Consider the following 22,560-nt stretch of genomic DNA (forward strand, 5'->3'; position numbering starts at 1 on the left):
AGATTTTTTTCATATTTACTCTACAAATACTATAAATAAAGAAATTAATATAATTTTAAGATATATTATCTATCTTTAATTTTTATATTTCTTAGACCGTTACTAATTTAAATGTCGAAATTTTTCCAAGTATACCCTGCCTCTTGAATATACTAATCTAGAGCAAAGAAATTCACCATAATCTCGTACTTCGATCCTATAAAATATATTATATTATTATGAGAATTAATTCTAATTTCAGCACCAAATCACAAGAAGATGTATTATAAGTTTCTACGCAACATAGACGAAAACTAATAGAATATTAATATCTTGCGGATGTTTTGACCAACTCTTGGCAAAAAGTTATTTGTCTTTCAAATTCTCTTAAAAACTCTCTGGATATTCTTGGAATTTTATAAAATACTTTTAAAAATGAAATATATATAAAAAAAACTAATCCAAACACATGCAGAAAATAGGAGAAAGAAAACAAGCTTTTGGAGTATGTAGTTGCCTTTTTGTATTGTTTCCGTTCCAAATTACCTTTGATACGCTTGTATCTTGTATGGCACTGGGGGCAAACTTGAGTCCCTTCCCTTCTTTCGTACTCGTAACAAGGCCTACACACGGGGAACCCGCATTCCTCGCAAGCTACAAACAAGTCTCCGTCCACAGTTAGTCCCACTAAGTCGCCGCATATTTCACATAGTTGGCCATCTAAGTTCTTCACAGGCCTTGGCTGCGCCAGATTATTATTGTTATTATGTTTGTTAATCACATTAAGAAAACAAAAATGTTACGTAAATATAAAATATATTGTATAATTTAACTCATTTTTAATTTATATTTTGTATTTAAATGTGTATTCTGTACTAATAATTAAGTTTAGTGACTTATTTAAATGTAGACTTAACATGGTTATAAGAAAATCTGTGTATATATTAGTATGACACAAAAGTATTTTCCAATATCAACTATTTCATATGGCTTTATCAAAGATTTAAACTATTAAGATAAAAATATAAATGGTATTATATTTAATAAAATGCTCACGATCTTATTTAATTTAGCTATGTTTACCTCGTTGTGTCCTTGAATGACCACAAGATCATTGTTGTCATGGGTCGCAGCAAAAAGCCCGGTACTAGCTTCCATGGGGAGTGGAGGAATGGAAGCAGTGCAAGTATAGGTGAGTGAGGTTAGAGATTACATATATATAACTCTTCCAATTAAGTTCTAATCATTTAAGGTAAAGCAAAAAAAGTGCATGTTTTTAATGTCCACGTAAGGTTACTGTTATTAGTTGTGGGGTTCCTATTGACTTGAAGCCTTGAAGTTACACTGCAACTAAATTTATATCCAATCAAAACAAGTGAGCTAACACGTTGCGCAGTAATATGTGGTAAGAGAATGAGTACAAATTAATATTCTATTTTGTCAAATATATGAAATGTGAGATAGGCTTTTTTAATTACACTATTTTACACATAATATGCTTTAATATAGTGTTTGGTACATTTTTAATTATTTTTGTTCTTGTGGATTTGTTTGTTTGTATGCTCTACCTTTTTTTTAATTGATTCTATCAAACATTTTGTATATATTGGTGTAAATTTGTTCTTTATTTGTATTAAGATTTAGCTGTACATAATAGATAATTATCTTCTTATTGGTAATTCCATGAAATGATCCTATTCACAATTTATCTTGTTTCAATAATGTGTGACGAATTAGAAATAATCAAAACACACAAATTAGTTGATACGATGTCNTTCAATGGTAATGCAGCATTTTTAAAAAATATATATGCTTGACTTTGCATTTATCATTATGAAAAATAGCTTAACGCGATCTTTGTGTATTATATCGGTGCAAGAATCATCTCAGCCTATTTCATAATGTTTATACAACAACTATTGAAACTAGACGTTCTTCCTTCCAAAACTTTGGGATCCATGATGATGCTTCTTTGGGTTTATTTGGATGAACTTTAAAAAAAAAAATTTTTTTGAGTTATTTTTTTAAAAGATTTTATAAAAAAATAAAAGTAATTTTATATTTGAATATCTCGTATAAAAAGATCTTTTTATTTATTAATTATATTTGGTATAATAATATAAAAATATTTTTTTGTTTATTTATTATATAAAAAATATCTTTTTTTAAGAAAAAAAATCTTTAAAAAAAGATATATATTACAACTTCTCAAAAAAATATTTTTTTTATTTTATTTTTACTTTTACTATTAGAAATTTGTCAAACACATTAAAAAATAAAAAAAATTATTAAAAATTTTTTTTATCAAAATAATAGCGTCCAAACAAGCACTTAGTATGAAACTCATCATTCTTTTTCAAGATACAGCCTTAAAAAGATGCTCTGTTTGATAGTTTTTCACTTATGTAAATGATGTATATGTTGTTCTAACACAACCACGCAAAAAAAATGACTATTGGAATTTGGAAGCAAGAAAGGTTAGTATGTCGCTGCCATGTTTCTTCTCCTAAAAGATATAGGCTTCCACTTATATAATATTCAATTAACATCATACTTAGGGTAAGTTCAGCCATTTTTTTATTTGAGTTTGACATGATAATGTGGTAGATTCTTCTTGAAGATATGCAGTTCTATATTCTATGTCATACTATGGAAGGAAAGTAAGATTATAGTATAAAATTATATATTATATTTTCTCGTCATTTTCTTACTCCTTTTTCTATAATGCGTATATGGTTGGGTTGAATTGTAGAAGGAAGGTAGATTTCTGAATAAATAAAAAGTTTAATTATGTTACTCTGATAATGTAGCATTGCTCTTTTAATATTTTTGACACAAAATAATTTAATTATAAAATCACTAAAATAATATAGATTATTTTTAAGACACTTATTGACCATAAAAAATTCTCAACAAAAAGTTTTTAACAAAAAATGAGATGAGACCTTGAAACTGAAGAATAAACTAAGATTTTGAAGATGAAGAATGAGTAGTATGATCCCAAACTGAGAGTAGTGTGATGCCAAAATTGACGGACCTCAACGAAAAAAAGGAATAATGAAGTATGTTGAAAACAAATGAGTGTTAAAATTGAGGAATAATTTTCTACAATCAAATTATAAATAAAAAAAACATAGAAAAATAGACATTTGTGATATTTGTCAAAAATATATATTAATTTTTATATTTAACTATGACTGTTAAAAAAAATTATGTTAAAATAGTTATCTTTTCTTGTAATGAATTAAAAATAATATAAAGATTCAATTAAAAAATATAAAAATTTATTTAAAAATTTAATAAAATTATAATCTATTTTTCTTCTTCTATTAACGCTGTGTCAGCAATATCGCTTACTTGGTAAAATTTCAGAATCAACCACTCAATTTTTGCCAAATCATCTATTACTTTCAAATCAGCAAAAAAAATAAAATATACAAAAAATAATACAATAATTACCAACGACAATAATTAGAAATTAATAGTGTCTAACCAAATTTGTAACTTACAAAGACATTAAATTTATATTCCTCTATTTATTATATCTTACCGTTGTAAACAATACAAGAAATTTATAACTTCAATAATTAATTTATTAATTTCTATAAATAACTCGTTCAATATAATCAACATTCATATTACAAATGTCATAATAATATTATTAATCGTAATAAATTTTACGTTACAAATATTCAAATTCCATACTATTTGAATTACTTATATAAGTCTCTTATCACTATTCCTTCAAATTACATCAAATTTAGTACAAAAAATTTATTTTCAAACTACACAACATCTCAAACTTATTCAATGGAGATAACTATATTGAATGTGAAAAGTGTACGAAGAAAGCATATGAAAAAGGAGATAACTACATTTGTGGTACATGTAATCAAACACCAAAATATCCAACAATAAGGTAACTCTATATCCTTTTCATAATCCCATCTATCAAATTATTAGTTACTAACTCAATACTTATTTTAGGTTCAAAATTCAATTAAAGGTTTCAGATCAAAGTGGTACAACAACTTTTGTACTATTTGATGGCGAAGCAAAAAAATTGTTGGGTACAACTGATTTAAATCTAATAGCACTTCAGAAAAATAATGACATTGAAGCACCACCTCAATTGAAAAATTTGTGCAACCTCGCTTATATTTGAAGTCAATGTAAATGATTTTAATCTTAAAGAAAGTTCTCAACAATACACTGTTACTAAGACACTTGTTCCAACCAAAAACACTAAATTTCAACACCCATTTATTACCAAGACATTTATTCCAACCAAAAACACTAAATTTGAGTACCCATTACAACAAATAAAACAGGTAATACTAAAAAAAATTACTTATTTTAATTATTTTAGACATCATTTTTATTTCTAATTTAAATTATTCATTGATTATAAGAACCAACTTCGACAACACTAATATCATCAGACGAAGATCACATACCATCAAGAGATTAAGGAGAAAGAAAACTATACAAATTCAAGACACATCTTCAGAAGAAAAACATATTTGCAAAGATGGAACAAACAACACAATAGAAAGTGCATATAACTCAATAATTCATAAAGAACATGCATTCACAAGAACTTACACAGAAAGAAGAAAGTAACAACAACCAATAAAGAAAAGGAGAATGAACACCACATAAGAAGAATAAGTTCATCAACTAAAACAAATACAAAAATCAAACCACCAAATAAAAATATTATTTTATACATACAACTCTAATATCCAAATCTTTTGTACTACAAATTATTTTAAATAAAATATCTTTTAAATTTAACTTTAGTTTACACATTTAATTTAATTCTACAAAGCATAACAAATTTTTAATATTTATTGTATACCATTATTAATTTACCCTCTCGCACATTGCGCGGGGCTGGATATAAATAAAGTTTGATAACATTACTTGTGGTCTGTGGAGGTTTCTTTCAACGGAAAGTTAAAGTACAATCTGAAAGGGAGGTTTATAGTTTATACCAAGGCATTTATGGCACCAGCTTTGTTGTGGCGTTGGAATGCCGGCCTTTTCTCACGAGATATGTATACAAGACAGGGAGGTTGGTCGGGGTGGTGGCCTCCGCCTCGAGCAAGAAGGACTTGTATCATATTTGGATATTGGTGTTGTTTCCCGGCCACGGTGTCTCATCTTTCATTGTCCACCCTTCTGCTGGAACTCTCATGGACTTGGCCACAAGTGCATTAATCCTCACTTTAAATTCTTCATATTCTCTGTCAAATTAGTTTCATGTATGAAGGGTATTAGAATTGGTGACCACTTAAATAAAGACGTCTATTTCATCTTTTGCTAAAGAAGTTTTTATGTTGTCTTTTAATTGATTTCTATATAATTTATTCGGTGTTTTTCATCACATATTATTAAATTCTTTAAAAAATTTTCTTTCCAAAAATAATAAAAAAATATTTAATTTGGACTAAAACAAAAAAAAGTAATAGATTAACTATTAGATGTTTTAACACCACCAATTAGTCACACATATAAAAATACCAAAACAATTCTATTGTCATAATTATAATCTAACTTTATAAGCAATACAATACAATAAAACTATATATAAATAATATAACTAAATTTTATCTACATCTATAGTCACATTTCATAAATAATATAATCAAATTATATTTATGTCTATAATTAAAATATGAATAAAAATACAAAAAATTATCATGATGGTTAATTTTTTTTCGTTCATAATTTTTTTATTATTTTTTATATAATAATAAATAAATAAATAAATAAGTATGTCACAATAAAAAAGGAAGTACGTCACCAAATAATTTATCATCCAAATTATATATGAATCAAATTGATAATATGAGGGCTAACACCACAAATATTGATAACAAGGTTAGGGACTTACAAAATCTTTTTTAGGCTCACAGAAAAAACGTTTATATTTGTGTGATATATAAAATAATTATCATATTATTATTATTATTATTATATTTTTAATATTTGATTAAATGTTCTTGTATTTAGTACTTTTTTTTTTGCACTTCCTCTTAGTTAAAAATATAATCATCATAATTTTTTAGTTATTATTGTTAGGGGTGTTCATAGATCGGATATGGTTGAAATTTTGATCCAATCCGCACTAAACTCATTAGATCAAATTCGATATTCGCACTTTTTATGTTTGGATCAGATATCAAATATATCCATAAAATAAAAAATATTAAAAAATTTTATTTTTATAAAAAAAGTCAATATTTTTTTTTGTTTACTTTTTAAAACATATTTACTTCTATCTGATTAGAGTGTGGACCGATTCGATCCAATCCGATCATCTTACAAATCATATCATATCCACAAATTACAAATCAGATACGGATAAATACTGTGGATTTATGGATATGATCTAATCTATGAATACTCTTAACTACTACTATAGGTTCATTGTTGCTAGGGATGGCAAAACTCCCTGAGATGCGAGGATCCCTACGGAGATTGCCCCGAATGGGGATCCGATTGTGGGGAATTTTTTCTGTGGGATGGGGATGGGGGACAAAATTCCACCGTAGCAGGTGCGGGGACCCGAGCGGAGATCCCCGCCTCATCCCCGTTAATCCCCGAAATTCATAAATTTATTGAATTGTCCTTAATAGTTTATTTCTCATATATGTTTTTTAGTTATTTCACACACACACACACACACACACACACACACACACATATATATATATATATAGAAACCTAACACTCCTAATCCTCATTTGCATAATTCTTCTTCAATTCAGAAATTCCTAACGCTGTCCATACTTCATCTAACCTCTCTGCAGCCACCCTCTCGCCACTCTCCCTTCTCGCCGCATCGTCACACCTCACCGTGCCATGATCCTCACCGCGTCGTGCTCTCTATTTACGGCCTTCCTTTCCGTAACTTTGTCGTCGTGTCATTTCTCTTCTCTGTTACCGCATCTCCCAACTTGTCCATTTCTCTGTCCTCTGGCTCGCCGTTGCGTCCTCCCACTGCGTCATTTCGAAAGAAATCACCATCTTATCGTTTAGACTTTTTGTATAAAATCTTGTTGTTTTTGTATAGAATGGATACTTACACCTCTATTCATATGAAAATTAATTATTAGTTAGAACTATCAAATAGATGGGGAATGGGGTCCCCGCGGAGAGTGGGGCCCTGTGGGAATGAGGATGGGGAGCAATATTCTCCCACAGCGGAGAACGAAGATGGTGACGGGGAGTAAATCTGGGGGCAGAGATGGGGAGCAGGGAGGCATTCCCAGCCCCGTCCTGCCCCATTGACATCCCTAATTGTTGCAAAAGAATGCTTTTTTTATTATAAACCATTATCAGATCTTAATTACCATTAAAACAACTTAATTGTCAACAAAGAGATAATACTTATTGTAACACCCTCACTATCAGAAGTCACCCTTCCGGCTGCGCTACTCTGATAGCAAGAAATATTACGACTACTTTACATACTAAATACTAAAATAGGAGCCTGTGACTCGACACTGTATTGCTGATTTCTTTGAAAACCGGAAACAAAAACTTTATCTTAAGAAAAATACAAGCAGGCATAGATTCATATACAAGACTCCTTACATAATAACTCATAATATAATATACATATAAAACATACAACTCCTATCCCTCTTACAAACTTGTAATAACAAAGACGAGGGAAGAAAATAATCTAATTAATACAACAACATATATAAACCAAACGCAGTTTAACTCTTCTTAATGCTCCTTCATCCAGTTCATGAAAAGGTAAAGCTGTAGGGGGTGAGAACCTAACCACACGATCTCACCACGCAGTTTCAAAGTTGTCATAAGAGGATATTTAATAAGAAAACTATTTTCAAGCTCAGTGATTATCATTACCTTATGAATCCTTTAGAAACCAGTAGGTAATCGTTCAAAACCTTTTTAAATAAACAATGTTTAATCTTTCCGAACTCCAAAACCTTTCCTTTCTTATAAGAAAATCTCAATCAGAAACCAACCACGTAATCAAACAATACAATCATTAATTCAGCACCAAAGTTCATTCTCAAATGTAGCACGCCAGGACAAACACAGGCAAGACAGACAAGGAAAGCACAAGTAGGTAGCAGTTACAGCAAATAGTTCAAGTAGCAGTTAAGAACAGTTTAGCAACTAGGCAAACCAAAACAAGTTCAAACCCAAGCAAAACATACAAATTCATATGATGCATGCCTGTCTTATGGCTGATGAGGCTCATCTCTCGGTTATCCAACCAGCCCGACAAGTCTGAAATGTCCTTAGACTGTCCCCCGACGTGCATCCCCAAGAGTCTATGCATAGCTTTTTCTCAAATAATCAATATTGCTCAATGGGGGTAACATTCCCAGGAATTTATATAGTGCTCGGTCACACTTACGTCGTAGGGTCAACAGAGTATCTAGTTTTCAACCTGGTACACGTGGTGGCAAGCCACGACACTTAATCCAGGGAACCTCGTATCTCAGATATTTCAAATTCATAAGCCATATGAATAATTCAAAGATCATATCTCAACATTCTCAATATCATAATCATTCATCAATCCAAATCTCATTTCCAAATTCATTCAAAAACCATATTTCAAAGAAAATCTTCATCATCCTTCTTTCCATCCCGTTCATTAACAATCCCAATTCAAAACATAATTCTTTCTTTGATAAATAAATCAATCTTAAAACATATAATGTTTAAAAACTAAACCTTTTAAAACAACTACTTCAAATGAAACTTCTAATTTTATAAAATTTTGACAGCATCTCCTCTAAAACTTAGACACTGCCACCCTTTTCGGGTCCCAACCAAACCAAACCAAACGCCTGTTAATTAGTCAAATCACTTCCAATAACCATTATTACAACAACACTCAATCCAAGAAAATTGCAAAATCCAGAATTCAATCAACCAATCCTGTAAATCGCAATTTAAACCGACTCTAATCAACAACATCAATCAATAGTTAAGAATTCTTGGTCTTCTCAAATAGTTTCAAACCAAACCATTCCTCAAACACTTTTCGAATCATTTCCAAAATAGCAAATCATTCTCAATAAATAACCCGTTTTCAAATGTCAAGTCCTTTCCAAATTTATTTTAAAATCAAATTCCGATATCAAATCAGGTTTAATATCAAATCAAATTTCAATATTAAATCTTTTCTAAAATCAAACCGTTTCCAAAATTAACCTAAAAGGCAATAATAAATCTTCTCTAATAATTCAAGGAAAACCACTTTGACAACATCAATCAACTAATCCAAATATCTAACTTTCTCAATCGAGGATCAGTTTATCAATCAAACTAATAATTTCATTCAACCAAAACAACTCAATTCAATTCATAAGACTCACGAAATCACAAAAATATATTTTACGAGTTAATATTGATTTATAACAACCCTGTAATGTAAAATAGATTTAAGAAAAACCCCTACCTTGATTTAATCTGAGCTTAGTAGGTAAACGCATCAAATTCTCTTTTGTTTATTTTCAATTTACAGCAGCAGCAACAACCTTGTTTGTTTTCAAGCAATATCAGCAGCGGCATCAAGAATCACAGCAACAACACTTTTTTGACATAAATTGGAATTTAACGCGGAATTGATATTAAGCAAAAATAGAACAAAATTAGTAATGGAGTATTACAGTAAATTGAAATAGAACCAAATAATCTCACCACGAGAAACGAAGTAGCAGTGACCATCTGAACCGATCAGGCGGCAGCTACTTCTAGTGATGGCGGCTACCAAAAGCTCCGATGGTGGATTTTCGATGACCCGAGACACAACGATACAACTGTAGCAGAATCAATGACAACAATATTCTCAGAAATTATAAGAAATGGAAATTAGAGGAAAGAATGCTTTTACCAGCAGTGGATCCTGGCGACAGAAGCTCGGCAACACAACCCAGAGCGACAGTGGCAGTGACGGAGCTCCCACCAAGCTTCCTGTTCTCTCTCCTATTTGCGTGTTCTGTTCCTCATAGTGACGGTGGTTCAACAGCAGCGGTGGTAGGACGCGGCGGCATGGAACGGCGACACCACTCACAATGATGATGGTGGCGGGCTCGTGGTTTTCCATGGCGGTGACAGAGGTAGCTTCCTCTTCTTCCCGTCGCGGTTCCCTTCACAAATCCTCCTTTCAGCGACAACGACGGCCTCAACAACGACTAGCTCAAGGCAACGGCGACGTGGATAGTCTCAAACGACGACGATGGCCAGCGTGACGACAAGGACCCTCCCGCGGCGGTGACTTCACAGTTGGCAGCGCGAATCCCTTCTTCCTCCTCGCGTCTGTCTCTCTGCCCGATCTCTCTCCTCTTCTCGTGCATGACAGCGGCTCGTGAACAGACCAAGGTTCCTCGCGCAGCATCTCCTCGGAACCGTGGCAGCGGCGCGGCTTTCCCTCTCTTCTTCTCTCTTCCCCCGTCGCAGCCCTCACTCTTTTCTTTCCCTCTCTGTTCTGCGTTTCTTTCCCTTTTTCTTTTTCTTTTTTCTTTCCTTATTTCTTTCTGAAGGAGATGGAGCTGAGTCAAGGGAATGGTGGCGTGGAGTGGCGGTGAGGGTTGGGTACAAGAGAATTAAGGTTTGATTTGGACACTTTAAAATTAGGAATACTTTTGGTAAATTGAGGTTTGTGTAATTTTAATAAAATTTGGAGATATTGTAATTAATTAAAATCTAAAAATAAATCTTGTTATGAATTAATTTCAATTCATTTATTCATTAGAAATTTTATTCTCAGAAATTATTTTATTAAAGTTAATTAAATCAAAAATTAAATAAGGTTTTGATAATTAATTAGAATTTTACCTAATTTTATAATTATTGAATTATTTTCTATATTTAAATTATAAAGTTGGTAGTTATGAAATAATAATAATTTTATATGATTTGATTTTAGATGATTTATATTTATATCATTTAATACTTTAAGTTAAAGATAAAGAAAATTAATTATATTACCATATTCAATTAGAGTAAATTATTGAGAATCAATTAGTATTTTTATACTACAAATAATATTTTAAAGTAATTTTAGAGATTAAATTAGTTTTTCAAATATTAATACTTTATACTCCAATTTTATTAAAATTAAACAAAACCCCAATTTACCCAAATAAAATCCCAAAATTCCCGATCAGAAACCTTAATTTACTATCCTACCTCTAACCTAACCTAACCTAACCCCACCTCACCGCCACTCCCTTGACCCAACCCCATCCCCTTCAGAAAGAAACAGGAAAAAAAGAAGAAAAGGGAAAGAAACGCAGAACAGGGAGGGAAGAAGAGAACGAAAACCGCGCCGCCACATGCCACCGTGCCGTCATCACGCCGCCGCCACGGTTCCGAGGAGCTGCTACGCGAGGAGCCCTGGTTCGTTCACGAGCCGCTGTCATGCACGAGCAGAGGAGAGAGAAACACGAGGAGGAAGAAGGGATTCACGCTGCCAACTGTGCCGCCACCGCCGCGGGAGGGTAGCCGTCGTTGTGCTCGCCATCGTCGTTCTCGCCGCGTCGTCGTCGAGTCTGCCAAGCAGAAGCTGTTCGCCACTGCTAGACCTCCGTCACCAGCGATTCGCCGCCGCTGAAGCCCATCACTGCTGCTGTGACACCGCCGCGGAGAGAGGGAGTGAAGTGATTAAAGAGAGGAGGAGGAAAGAGACCTGCGCGCCGTCGGAGCCAGTGTCGCCCAATCGCCGCCATTCATCCCTTGCCAACGCCGTTCAAGCCACTGCCAAGTCACCATCAATGAAGCTTCAGCCTCTGCCACGCCTGGTTGTCACCAGGGTTGCCACCGCCGTGCCTTACCACTAAAGAGAAGCCTTGCCTACGCTGTTGCCGAACCAGGCCAGATTCACCGGTAACCCTGTTTCTGCTTTCCTGAACCCTATTTTACTTCTATTCTGTTTCACTATTTTGATTATTGTTGGTGTCTCTGCTACCTTAATCGTTCAGATTAATGCTACCGCCGCGACTAGCTTGCCATTTCTGCTCGGCTGTGCCCTTATTCGCCGTTCTAATTGTTGAAAGGAAATATTGTCGAACTATAGTTTCTTCGTTTCCCATTCTCTTGTTTCTTTTCTGGTAAGACAAATTCTGTTGTACTTTATCTTGCCATAATTCTCCATTTCGATTCTATTTTATTAGTGCGTAATGTTCCTCTTTGCCTTGCTTAGTTGTGTTTATTCTGGCTGTTAGCTAAAGCTGCTGTGTTTGTAGTTATTACTTTTTCCTGCCGTTCTTCTCCGCTAGCAGAGGGTGCTTGGAATACAAATCATAACGTAGCTGCTGCAGAATAAGGTGAAAAGAGGGTTTGTCGTGTTAAAATCGCTGTGGGTTTGATTCTTTGAGGTAGGGATTTTTTTTAAAATCTATTTTACATTACAGAGTTGTTATAAATAGATATTAATGTGAGAAACATATGCCTGAGATTATAATTGTCTTATAAATGTGGTTGTTTGCTGGACTGAGTGCCTGATTGCCTGATTGCTTGAGTTATTTGTGATTGCTGAAAAGGAATTAATTTAAAAGGTTATTTAGTTAATTATTATGAAAAACGGCTTTCTTGGTTTTGAAGCTATTTTTGATAAGGTAAATGAAACGGCTTTAGAAATGATTTGGAATATGAAACTGAATTAATTTTGGAAACAGTTTAATTTTGAGTTAGTATGACTTTATAAATGATTTAGTATTTGAGCTGGTTTGATTTTAAAAAGGAGATTTATTATTGGCACTGATTCGCTTTGAAAATAATTTGATATTGGAACTAGTTGAATTTTGGAAAATGAATGAGATTTGGAAATGGTTGAGAAAAAGGTTTGAGAAACGTTTGGATGGGACCCGAAAAGGGTAGCAGTGTCCAAGTTCTAGAGGAGATGGTGCCAAAATTTTATAAAATTGGAAGTTTTATTTGAAGTAATTAATTAAAAAGATTTGTTCTTAAACATGATATTTTATAAGAGTGATTTATTTATCAAAGAAAGAATTATGTTTTGAATTGGGATTTGTTAAGGGATGGAATGGAAAGAAGGATAATGAGGATTTTCTTTGAAATATGGTTTTGAAATGAATTTGGAAATGAGATTTGGATTGATGAATGATTATGATGTTGAGAATGTTGAGAATCTTGATATATGAACTTTGAATTATTCATATGGCTTATGAATTTGAAATATTTGAGATACGAGGTTCCCTGGATTAAGTGCCATGGCTTGCCACCACGTGTACCAGGTTGAAAACTCGATACTCTGTTGACCCTACGACGTAAGTGTGACCAGGCACTATATAAATTCCCGGGAATGTTACCCCCATTGAGCAATATTGATTATTTGAGAAAAAGCTATGCATAGACTCTTGGGGATGCACGTTGGGGGACAGTCCAAGGACAATTCAGACTTGTCGGGTTGGCTGGATAACCAACAGATGAGCCTCATCAGCCATAGGACAGGCATGCATCATATGCATTTGTATGTTTTGCTTGGGTTTGAACTTGTTTTGGTTTGCCTAATTGCTAAACTGTTCTTAACTGCTACTTGAACTATTTGCTGTAACTGCTACCTACTTGTGCTTTCCTTGTCTGTCTTGCCTGTGTTTGTCATGGCGTGCTACATTTGAGAATGAACTTTGGTGCTGAATTAATGACTGTGTTGTTTGATTGCGTGGTTGGTTTCTGATTGAGATTTTCTTATAAGAAAGGAAAGGTTTCGGACTTATGAAAAATTAAACATTGTTTCTTTGAAAAAGCTTTGAACGATCTCCTATTGGTTTTAAAAGATTCATAAGGCAATGATAATCACTGAGCTTGAAAATAGTTTTCTTGTTAAATATCTTCTTATGACAACTTTGAAACTCCGTGGTGAGACCGTGTAGTTAGGTTCTCACCCACCTACAGATTTACCTTTTCAGGAACCGGATGAAGAAGCATTACTGTGTTTGGTTTATATGCTGTTGTATTAATTAGATTATTTTCTTCCCTCATCTTTGTTATTACAAGTTTGTAAGAGGGATAGGAATTGTATGTTTTATATGTATAATATACTGAATTATTATGTAAGGAGTCTTGTATATGAATATATGCCTGTTTGTATTTTTCTTAAGATAAAGTATTTATTTCTGGTTTTTCAAAGAAATCAGCGATACAGTGTCGAGTCATAGGCTCCTATTTTAATATCTAGTATGTAAAGTAGTCGTAATACTTCTTGCTATCAGAGTAGCGCAGCCGGAAGCGTGACTTCTGATAGTGAGGGTGTTACATTTTGGTATCAGAGCGGTCTTTCCTGTAGAGCCTTGGGAATGGACTGATTATGCTTCAATTGCATACTCTGAGAGTCTGTCATGTAGTATGTCTTTTTTGAATAACAAGAATAGAGCTTAATGCACATGACGGTCTATTGATTAATGCCATTAGTCTTGCGTTGCATAATTCATGGTATTAAGTTTGGCCGGCTTAATACTAGTGAATTATATATATGTAAGCATTAATGGGTTATCATAGGCAATAATCGAGTCATAGATAATGCGAGTTGCGGGTTTCAGGAACGTTAGAAACTAAGTTCTAGAGATTAGTTCTGTTTCGACGTATAATCTTTATTCGTGCTTGACATTATCTTTTTCTTTATCAATTGTATTGGAATCTCTAACTCTTGATTTCTTCTTGGAATGTGTTTTGGATATTTTTCTACCATGTCTTGTCATTCATATATATCCTGGTTTGATTATGTTCCTAATTGTTGCTTGAATCTTTAAGGAACATTCAACCTTAACACTGTTCATAAATTTGGTATTTGTCAATTTGATCTCCAATTAGTTTTGGTGTAATGCATAATCCTTGATTCCTAAATCATTTGAAATCTTAAGAGTCGTGATTCGTAGTAAACTGATTATGCGATTTAGTCCTCCTGTTTTGTGTTTCGCAATTATTGTGTGTCCTGCTCGGATTACAATTTTTGGTTTTATGTTTCTTCATAAAAATAATAAAAATTGACCTTGATTTGATAAAATGCATTAATTATAGTAGTTTTCTTCTGCAACTCTTATCTTGGAATCTCTTTTAAAAATAGTTCTATTTTGGTTCTCTTTCTGTTTGATTCTGATTGTAACCATTATTTGAACTCTTAATACGACAACATTTGATTTTATAAGTACTCTCCTACAAAAATGAATAGTCTCTTTATATAGTTACAACATGCTTCTATCTAAAAGTACTACTTAATCTTTATTTATTTTTATAAGAATACCTTACCTCTAATTTTCTCATTTGAACCTAATTTGATTCTTTTATAACATTATTCGAATTTTATGCATATTTATATATTTACTTGATTATGTATCTACAAACTCTTCAGACCTCCTAAAGCAAGATTTTTGCTTTTATTTTAATTAATTTTTATTTAATAAACTTTATATAAATTATTTTCATTTGAATTTAATTTAGCATAACATAATATTTACCTTTGTTTAGTTTTTTTTTTTTTAAATATTGAATTTATATAACTTTCTAAAAAAAAAAGATAAACCAATTCCCTTAGGTTCAATTTAAAGTTGTTCTAAGTTGTTGTACTCTTTTTCCTATTATTGTCCGTGTCAAAGCTCTTTGATTCAGAATTCCTTCTTAAGCTTTCGAATTAACTTCTTTTACATTACACTTTATTGTTTATGTACATCTTTGTTTGTTGATAATCTCACGTATTTTCAAAGTCTTTGCGAAATACCATCCTTGTCTAATTGTGAACCTGGGAAATCTCCCGATTTCTTGCAAATACCGTTTACGTCGTTTGTCCTTCTCTTCTTAAATTCCATATTCCTTGTATGTTAGCTCCTAGTGATGTGAATTGTGCGCATGAAAAATGAATTTGGTAAGTGTACAAAGTTATAAGGAGTCGCGGAGTTTCAAGGTAACGCAAACATCTATACTTTGCTCAGTTTTTCCCCATTGTTTATTTCATATTTTCTCTTTTTATTAGATAAGATGATCGTCCTCTTAAATTTATCTATTTCTTGTGGACCTTTCATTTGATTGCGTTCCTACAAATTCCCGTGGATTCTGTAAATGATGTCCTTGACTCTGGTCACTTTCTTGTGAATCATGTACTTTGATTCAGCTTAAATTCAATTCTAACGAATGCACCATTCTCTTCTCATCGTCTCCATTGAAAATCTTTAATCTTTTCATATGTCCACTTCTTATTTGTAAGCTGCTATTTGAAATCTTTAAAAACGTCTATCCTTGCCATTATACTTCTCTTTATAAAGTCTTGTACTCTTTGACATAACATTGGAATTATTTTGGGTATGATGCCGACCCTTGAATCTTTGAAACTGTAAAGTGCCCTTTTCATTATGTTGTATTGGCTTATGCATTCTAAACTGTGTCGTTCAATTTGATGTGTCATTCCTTTTCTCTTTTCTTGAAATGTAATTTAAATTTCTTTGCTTCGCCATTTGTACCTCACGCATATCTTGACTGTTTACACTTCTGACTATGTTAAAACTTTTGCAACACGGCTATTGATTCCATATTCCTCCATGAACTATGAAACTCCCGTGATCATTTGAAGTTGTTCCACGGTAACGCGTCACCGTAATCTTTAATCATTCCTTTTCTATGAAACCTCATACTTCTTCAACTCAGCTTGGATATGTTTCAAAGTAATGCGCTGAATTTCTTCTTATTGATCCTATTGAATTTCTTTGATCCAAGAGTTATCCTTGAAATTATCAATTGATTTCTTTCTAGCAAACTTCGTTGCTTGAGTATCCTTGTTTACCCGCAATTTTATTTATTCTTTCAAATTTTCGTGAACGCGGTCCTTGTCGCTTTTCTTTCTTTTCTATGGTCTATTATCCTTCTGAGTATACTCGAGATTAGTTTTGGTATCTTGTGTGACCGTTAGACTTAGTATACGACGTCACGGGGAGTTGTGAAACCTTATTTTATGTGAAAGAGTTCTGTTGATGTGGGACTTATGACCAGTAGTAAAGTTTGCGAAGTGTTTGACAAAGTCGAGAACCTTTGGATGAGTTGCTCAATGAAGAAAGGTTAAGAATGATGGAGATAAGTTATGTTGAAGTTTGAATAGTTGAGTCTCTGAAGTTGGTATGAGATTAGTATACGGACGTTAAGGACATCGTTTTAACTCCGGCTTGTTTTATAACCTTTTGCCGCCTTGCTTTACCATTACATGTTTGAAACATATCGCCTTGTACATCAAGACTATCTTGTAACTTCTATTTCGCATAATATTTATACCCTTTATACCTTTATACCATATAAAAATTCTGGTATTTGAAACTATATGAATATATTTCTGTTTGTATTTTCTTAAGATAAAGCATTTATTTCTGGTTTTTCAAAAAAATCAGCGATACAGTGTCGAGTCATAGGCTCCTATTTTAATATCTAGTATGTAAAGTAGTCGTAATACTTCTTGCTATTAGAGTAGCGCAGCCGGAAGCGTGACTTCTGATAGTGAGGGTGTTACATATTGGTATCAAGAGTGAAGTAATATGAAATCTCTTTTATTTTGTATCAATTTTCGAGGACGAAAATTTTTATAAGGCGGGTAGGATGTAAGACCCAAAATTTTCAAATAAATCTTGTTATGAATTAATTTCAATTCATTTATTCATTAGAAATTTTATTCTCAGAAATTATTTTATTAAAGTTAATTAAATCAAAATTAAATAAGGTTTTGATAATTAATTAGAATTTTACCTAATTTTATAATTATTGAATTATTTTTTATATTTAAATTATAAAGTTGGTAGTTATGAAATAATAAGAATTTTATATGATTTGATTTTAGATGATTTATATTTATATCATTTAATACTTTAAGTTAAAGATAAAGAAAATTAATTATATTACCATATTCAATTAGAGTAAATTATTGAGAATCAATTAGTATTTTTATACTACAAATAATATTTTAAAGTACTTTTAGAGATTAAATTAATTTTTCAAATATTAATACTTTATGCTCCAATTTTATTAAAATTACCAAATTATCCCTATACCTAATTTTTACCAAAACCCTAAATCCCCAAAATATCACCCTAACCCTAATTTTCCCAAAAAAACCCAGCTGCCTTATCTCCTCAGCCACCGAATCCCTTTTCTAACCTAAACTCAGCAGCAAATCCATGGAAAGAAAGAAAGAAACAGAAAGAAAAGAAAGGAGAGAAGTGAGAGGGGAAGGCTACGGAAAGAAAGAAAGGGGGAAAAGAGGGAGGCGGTGCGGCGGGTGTCACTGCCGCCGTCGGCGCCGCTGTCGAGAGGAGAAGAGAGGGAGATCTGAGAGAGAGCTGCACGGGAAGAGAGGGGAGGAGACCTTGCCGTCGCGCCGTCCATGGATGAAGCAGAGGAGAGAGATCCGCGAGGAAGGGAGGACCACGACCTGTCCAGCCGCCGTGCCCAGTCGCCGCTCATGTTGTCAGCGCTGTCCTCGCCTGAACCGTCGCCAGATCCGCCGCTGCTAAAGTTTCTGGCCGCGCCTCTGCGTCGCTGGAGATCCACCCCACCGCTGCCGCCGCCGTTGTGCTCCAGCTTGTTGCCACCATCGCGGACCGCCGCTGCCATCGCGCCACTCATCGCCGTCGCAAGGTAGACCAGGACCGAGGGAGAGAGCCGCGCGAGGAGTCGCCGTCGCCGCCGTTCGCGAGAGAGAGAGACGCGCTGCGCGGGAGTTGCCGTCGTGGGGTGTGTTGCCGTTGAGAAGCTGTCGCCGCCAGATCCGCCGTTGTCAGAGCTTCTGTCCGAGTCCTGCCGCTGGAGAACACCTCTGCCGCCACTGAGATCTGCCGCCGGTGAGGTTTTAAGTTGGTTTTCGTTTCCTTTGAATTTCGGAGCCAATGTCGCCCAGTCGCCGCCGTTCATCCATTGCCATCACCGTTCAAGCCACTGCCACGCCTGGTTGTCGCCAGGGTTGCCACCACCGCGTCTCACCACTAAAGAGAAGCCTTGCCTACGCTGTTGCCGAACTGGGCCAGATTTACCGGTAACCCTGTTTCTGCTTTCCTGAATCCTGTTCCACTTCTATTCTGTTTCACTATTTTGATTATTGTTGGTATCTCTACTGCCTTAATTGTTCAGATTAATGCTACAACCGCCACTAGCTTGCCATTTCTGCTCGGCTGTGCCCTTATTCGCCGTTCTAATTGTTGAAAGAAAATATTGTCGAAGCTATAGTTTCTCCGTTCCCCATTCTCTTGTTTCTTTTCTGGTAAGACAAATTCTGTTGTACTTTATCTTGCCATAATGCTCCATTTCGATTCTATTTTATTAGTGCGTAATGTTCCTCTTTGCCTTGCTTGGTTGTGTTTATTCTAGCTGTTAGCTAAAGCTACTGTGTTTGTGATTATTACTTTTTCCTGCCATTCTTCTCCGCTAGCAGAGGGTGCTTGAAATACAAATCATAACGTAGCTGCTGTAGAATAAGGTGAAAAGAGGGTTTGTCACGTTAAAATCGCTACGGGTTTGATTCTTTGAGGTAGGGGTTTTTCTTAAAATTCATTTTATATTACAGAGTTGTTATAAATAGATATTAATGTAAGAAATATATGCCTGAGATTATGATTGTCTTATAAATGTGGTTGTTTGCTGGACTGAGTGCCTGATTGCTTAATTACCTGAGTAGTTTGTGATTGCTGAAAAGGAATTAATTCAAAAGGTTATTTAGTTAATTATTATGAAAAACGGCTTTCTTGGTTTTGAAGCTATTTTTGATAAGGTAAATGAAACGGCTTTGAAAATGATTTGGAATATGAAACTGAATTAATTTTGAAAACGGTTTAATTTTGAGTTAGTTTGACTTTATAAATAATTTAGTATTTGAGCTGGTTTGATTTTAAAAAGGATATTTATTAGTGGCACTGATTCACTTTGAAAACAATTTGATATTGGAACTAGTTGAATTTTGGAAAATGAATGAGATTTGGAAATGGTTGAGAAATGTTTGGATGAGACCCGAAAAAGGTGGCAATGTCCAAGTTCTAAAGAGGATGCTGCCAAAATTTTATAAAATTAGAAGTTTTATTTGAAGTAATTAATTAAAAAGATTTGTTCTTAAACATGATATTTTATAAGATTGATTTATTTATCAGAGAAAGAATTATGTTTTGAATTAGGATTTGTTAAGGGATGGAATGGAAAGAAGGATAATGAGGATTTTCTTTGAAATATGGTTTTGAAATGAATTTGGAAATGAGATTTGGATTGATGAATGATTATGATGTTGAGAATGTTGATATATGAATTTTGAATTATTCATATGGCTTATGAATTTGAAATATCTGAGATACGAGGTTCCCTGGATTAAGTGTCGTGGCTTGCCACCATGTGTACCAGATTGAAAACTCGATACTCTGTTGACCCTACGACGTAAGTGTGACCGGGCACTATATAAATTCCCGGGAATTTACCCCCATTGAGTAATATTGATTATTTGAGAAAAAGTCATGCATAGACTCTTGGGGATGCACGTCGGGGGACAGTCTAAGGACAATTCAGACTTGTCGGGTTGGCTGGATAACCGACAGATGAGCCTCATCAGCCATAGGACAGGCATGCATCATATGCATTTGTATGTTTTGCTTGGGTTTGAACTTGTTTTGGTTTGCCTAATTGCTAAACTGTTCTTAACTACTACTTGAACTATTTGCTGTAACTGCTACCAACTTGTGCTTTTCTTGTCTGTCTTGCCTGTATTTGTCATGGCGTGCTACATTTGAGAATGAACTTTGGTGCTGAATTAATGACTGTGTTGTTTGATTGCGTGGTTAGTTTCTGATTGAGATTTTCTTATAAGAAAGGAAAGGTTTCGGACTTTTGAAAAATTAAACATTGTTTCTTTGAAAAAGCTTTGAACGATCTCCTATTGGTTTTAAAAGATTCATAAGGAAATGATAATCACTGAGCTTGAAAACAGTTTTCTTATTAAATATCTTCTTATGACAACTTTGAAACTCTGTGGTGAGACCGTGTGGTTAGGTTCTCACCCCCTACAGATTTACCTTTTCAGGAACCGGATGAAGAAGCATTAAGAAAAGTTATACTGCGTTTGGTTTATATGCTGTTGTATTAATTAAATTATTTTCTTCCCTCGTCTTTGTTATTACAAGTTTGTAAGAGAGATAGGAATTGTATGTTTTATATGTATAATATACTGAATTATTATGTAAGGAGTCTTGTATATGAATATATGCCTGTTTATATTTTTCTTAAGATAAAGTATTTATTTCTGGTTTTTCAAAGAAATCAGTGATACAGTGTCGAGTCATAGGCTCCTATTTTAATATCTAGTATGTAAAGTAGTCGTAATACTTCTTGCTATCAGAGTAGCGCAGCCGGAAGCGTGACTTCTGATAGTGAGGGTGTTATACTAACGACTGCTACATTATACGTTCTAGCGACTATTTGATGTGACAATTGAATTTTTTTACCTTAATTTTTTTCAACTAAACACTTAAAACTCTAATATAAGTCACGGATACCTAAGTTAAAAAATCAAACTATGTAAATTAAAACCTTAAAAATCAGATTAAAGCTCGAATATAACTTCAAACAAAACTTTAACTTATGTAATGATTAATTTAAATGAGAATAAAATAAATCAACATTTAACATAATTTTTATCAATGTTTTCAAATTCGAAATTTCTATATCAAAATTAACTAGGATTTCTCTTTAAATTAAAAATTTAATGAAATAGTAACTTTAATTATCTTAACCAATATCCTAATTAATTACTTTTATGTCTTAAAAAAACTGTATATGAAAAGAAAATAATTAATTTGTCTACTTTAATAAATAGTTATTTTACTAAAATGAAAGAAACTATTTTTTTAGAATTTTTTAAGAACTAATTAATATTATAAATAAATTATATAAAAATCAATTAAAACACAACATGAAAACATCTTTAGTAAAAGATAAGATAAGCGTCTTTATCTGAATTTTCAACTATATTAAGTGTACGTAAAAATTCAGTTACCAAATTAGTTACTAATATAAAATATATATTAAAATATAAAATATATAATAAAAATAAATTAAACAACACGTATATTTATATATATAAATACATAATTATAATAGCTGATTTTTGTTGTGTATAATATTTTTATAGAAACAATATATTCTAAATGTGCTCCATTCTATCATATTTAAGAAATTAGTTTGAATGGTATTATTGAAAAAGAATATTACGCTCTACTAACTTTCATAGTACGACGTTCTTTTACATACATGTTGTTTGAAGCTTATCCTTATCTTCTCCGAGAAGTACCTCTCTGGTGCTTGAGGTAAAGCAAAGTATTTTTTGAAAAATAATACCCATTTTCGTGCAAATTCAGCGGTTTCTTGAAGAGTCTCAAAGGTGAGCATGGAAGTTCCATCATCAGAATTTAGAAACGTCAGGATCGTGAGTCATATTCTAATTAGTGTCTTTAAAAATGCGGCAAAATTTTCAGCTAATGTTCCAAAAAATGTTCTGATTCTGGGTTAGTTTAGCTGGATTTTAATTTTCTATTAGTTGATTTTAGGTTATTGAATTGC

General features: G+C 33.2%; 2 long non-coding RNA genes and 1 pseudogene across 2 annotated transcripts; 1 reads left to right on the forward strand and 2 right to left on the reverse strand.

The window, feature by feature from the left end:
- The window catches only part of LOC107633309, an 8,750-nt pseudogene extending 7,530 nt beyond the window's left edge, over positions 1–1,220 (reverse strand).
- On the reverse strand, positions 5,547–7,422 carry LOC110270212. Its single transcript, XR_002359472.1, has 2 exons — positions 7,378–7,422; positions 5,547–5,601 (listed from the first exon to the last, which is right to left on the reverse strand). It is a non-coding gene; the product is annotated as an uncharacterized LOC110270212 (long non-coding RNA).
- On the forward strand, positions 19,124–21,081 carry LOC110270211. Its single transcript, XR_002359471.1, has 3 exons — positions 19,124–19,228; positions 19,400–19,495; positions 21,026–21,081. It is a non-coding gene; the product is annotated as an uncharacterized LOC110270211 (long non-coding RNA).

Source organism: Arachis ipaensis, chromosome B03, assembly GCF_000816755.2.
Source record: "Arachis ipaensis cultivar K30076 chromosome B03, Araip1.1, whole genome shotgun sequence".
In the NCBI taxonomy this organism is placed as follows: Eukaryota; Viridiplantae; Streptophyta; class Magnoliopsida; order Fabales; family Fabaceae; genus Arachis; species Arachis ipaensis.